This window comes from Lathyrus oleraceus, unplaced genomic scaffold, assembly GCF_024323335.1.
Source record: "Lathyrus oleraceus cultivar Zhongwan6 unplaced genomic scaffold, CAAS_Psat_ZW6_1.0 chrUn0095, whole genome shotgun sequence".
In the NCBI taxonomy this organism is placed as follows: Eukaryota; Viridiplantae; Streptophyta; class Magnoliopsida; order Fabales; family Fabaceae; genus Lathyrus; species Lathyrus oleraceus.
In genome coordinates, this window is record NW_026112486.1 from 16,052 (window position 1) to 19,631 (window position 3,580).

General features: G+C 41.4%; 1 pseudogene; it reads left to right on the forward strand.

Moving 5' to 3' along the window:
• Positions 1-2,759: 2,759 nt before the first annotated feature.
• Positions 2,760-2,859, forward strand: LOC127112383 (uncharacterized; annotated as a pseudogene).
• The last annotated feature ends 721 nt before the right edge of the window (positions 2,860-3,580 follow it).

The window sequence follows — 3,580 nt, forward strand, 5'->3', positions numbered from 1 at the left end:
CGGTTCTTGGGGGTTGAAGGTTTTCGATTACCTCTATTTTGGCTTTGTCTACTTCAATTCCTCTGTTCGAGATGATGTGTCCTAAAACAATTCCTTCTTGTACCATAAAGTGGCACTTCTCCCAGTTAAGTACTAAGTTTACTTTCACACATCGCTCAAGAACTCTTTCTAGGTTTTCAAGGCATTCTTCAAAACTTTGTCCGTATACGGAAAAGTCATCCATAAATACTTCCATGATGTTTTCGAGAAAGTCGGCGAAAATTGCCATCATGCATCTTTGAAAGGTTGCAGGAGCATTACACAGGCCAAACGGCATTCGTCTATAAGCGAAGGTACCAAAAGGGCACGTGAACGTTGTCTTTTCTTGGTCATCAAGGTGAATTGGTATTTGAAAGAAGCCTGAATAACCGTCTAGATAACAGAAATGTGAATGTTTTGCTAATCGTTCTAACATCTGGTCAATGAATGGTAAAGGGAAATGATCTTTTCGGGTTGCTTTGTTTAGTTTCCTATAGTCAATGCACATTCTCCATCCCGATTCGATTCGTTTAGTTATAGTTTCCCCTTTTTCGTTTTCAATAACGGTTATGCCTCCTTTCTTTGGTACTACGTGTACAGGACTAACCCATTTGCTATCAGATATAGGATATATAATGCCTGCTTCTAATAACTTGGTTATTTCCTTCTTTACTACCTCACTCAGGATCGGATTTAGTCTCCTCTGGTGTTCCCTAGAGGTTTTACAGTCTTCTTCTAGCATGATGCGGTGCATACAAATAGAAGGACTTATTCCTTTAAGATCGGTGATGTGGTAACCTAGTGCGGTTTGATACTTTCTTAAGATATGTAGGAGTTTTTCTATTTCGAGTCTTCCTAGGTCTGCATTAACTATCACAGGTCGTTCAAGTTCTAAGTCTAGGAATTCATATCTCAGATTTTTGGGAAGTGTTTTCAGGTCAAGGGTTGGTTTGTTAAGACATTGCGTAGGGTCCGGTGTTATGGCTAAACATTGGTTAGATTTGTCTTCTACAAGGTAGTCGGAGGATTTGTCTTCTCCTAACTCTGCTTCTTTTATGCATTCATCGATGATATCCATGAAGTAACATGTATCTTCTATTGCAGGTGCTTTCAAGAATTGGGAAAGAATGAACTCAATTTTCTCTTCACCTACTTCGAAGGTGAGTCGTCCTCGTTTTACGTCTATGATTGCACCGGCAGTTGCTAAGAACGGTCTTCCCAGTATAATGGGTGTAATATCATCTTCTCTAATGTCCATAATTGTAAAATCAGTTGGAATGTAGAATTGACCTATGCGTACGGGAACGTTTTCAAGAATTCCTACAGGATATTTTATGGAACGATCTGCTAGTTGCACAGACATTTTGGTTGGTCTTAATTCTCCCATTTCCAGTTTCTTACATATGGATAAAGGCATAACGCTAATTCCGGCTCCTAAATCGCATAAGGCTTTGTCGATGACAAATTTTCCTATGTGACAGGGTTTAGAGAAACTACCCGGATCCTTGAGTTTAGGAGGCATGTTTTGGATTATAGCGCTACATTCGGCAGGGAGTCTAACGGTTTCGCTATCTTCAAGTTTCCTCTTATTAGAAAGAATTTCTTTTAAGAATTTAGCATATGAGGGCATCTGCGTAATAGCTTCGGTGAACGGAATTGTAACGTTTAATTGTTTAAGGAGATCAACAAATTTTCTAAATTGGCCCGCATCTTTGGTTTTAACAAGCCTTTGAGGGTAAGGGATAGGTGGTTTGTAAGGTGGTGGAGGTACATAAGGTTCCTTCTTTTCTATGGTTTCCTTATTACTCTCTTCCTTTTCCTTAGGTTCGCTTTCCTCAGTTGATTTTTTAGGGTTTTGGTTTTCTATCCTTGGATCAGACGGTCCTTCCACTTCCGTTCCACTTCTTAATATGATTGCATGAGCGTGGCTTCTCGGGTTAGGTTGGGGCTGTCCAGAGAATGTACCAGTTGGGGCAGCAGTAGGCGCTTGTTGTTGAGCTACTTGTGATATTTGTGTTTCCAGCATTTTGTTATGGGTAGCCAGGGCATCTACTTTGCTTGCTAGTTGTTTAAGTTGCTCGCCAGTGTGTACATTCTGGTTTAAGAAATCTTTATTGGTTTGTTGTTGGGACGCTATAAAGTTTTCCATCATGATTTCCAAGTTGGATTTCCTAGGGGCGTTATTGTTAGGCATGGATGGGTTCGGTTTCTGATATCCTAGAGGTATAGCTGGGGCTTGATTTGGAGATTGTCCAGGTGCGTACAAAGCATTATTACTTTTATATGAAAAGTTTGGATGGTTCTTCCAATTTGAGTTATAGGTATGCGAGTAGGGGCTTCCTTGAGCGTAGTTTACTTGCTCTGCTTGGATTCCTGTTAAGAGTTGACAATCCGTAGGAGTGTGACCTTGGATTCCACAGACCTCGCAATTCTGAGTTATAGCAACCACGGCGGCTGGAGGTGATACATTTAAACTTTCAATTTTTTGGACCAAAGCATCCACTTTTGCATTGACGTGATCAAGGTTACTTATCTCGTACATGCCAGTTTTCGTTTGAGGTTTTTCCACCATTGTTCGTTCGGTTCCCTACTGATAGTGGTTTTGGGCCATGCTCTCGATAAGCTGGTAAGCATCAGCATAAGGTTTATTCATTAGTGCACCACCTGCAGCGGCGTCTATTGTTAACCTTGTGTTGTACAAGCGACCATTATAAAATGTGTGAATTACTAACCAGTCTTCCAAACCATGGTGTGGGCAAAGTCTCATCATGTCTTTGTATCTTTCACATGCTTCGAAAAGAGACTCGTTGTCTTTCTGTTTAAATCCGTTTATCTGGGCTCTTAACATAGCTGTTTTGCTTGGCGGAAAGTATCGGGCAAGAAAAACTTTCTTCAACTCGTTCCATGTGGTGACAGAGTTGGAAGGGAGAGACTGAAGCCATCTTCTAGCGCTATCTCTTAATGAGAAAGGAAAAAGACGATGTCGAATTGCCTCTGAAGTGACACCATTAGCTTTAACAGTATCAGCGTATTGGACAAATACGGATAAATGAAGGTTTGGATCCTCGGTAGGATTTCCAGAGAATTGGTTCTGTTGCACAGCCTGCAACAGCGAAGGTTTAAGTTCGAAGTTGTTTGCTTCGATTGCGGGTGGAGCAATACTTGAATGTGGTTCATCTTGCGATGGGGCGGCGTAATCTCTAAGAGCACGAGCTGGTTCTGCCATCTCGGGTATCGAAGGAAAAATGTTTTTGAAATCAGGAAGTTCTACAGGAGGGAGATTGTTTGCAGCACGATATTCCCGAATTCGTCGTAGGACTCGGAGATATAGTTCGATATCGTTGATTCGTAAATAGAGCGGTTCGCCTTGTGAGCGAGTGCGTGGCATACGAATCAACGAAAGAAAGAACAGAAGAAAAAGAAACCTTAGTCTCTACAGCGTAACGGAAGAGTTACGATATCAATTAAATAAAAGTCCCCGGCAACGGCACCAAAAACTTGATCGCTCGACTTCGTGAGTCGAAATTGGGGTACAAACTGCAAGTGCACAGTTCTATCGCGT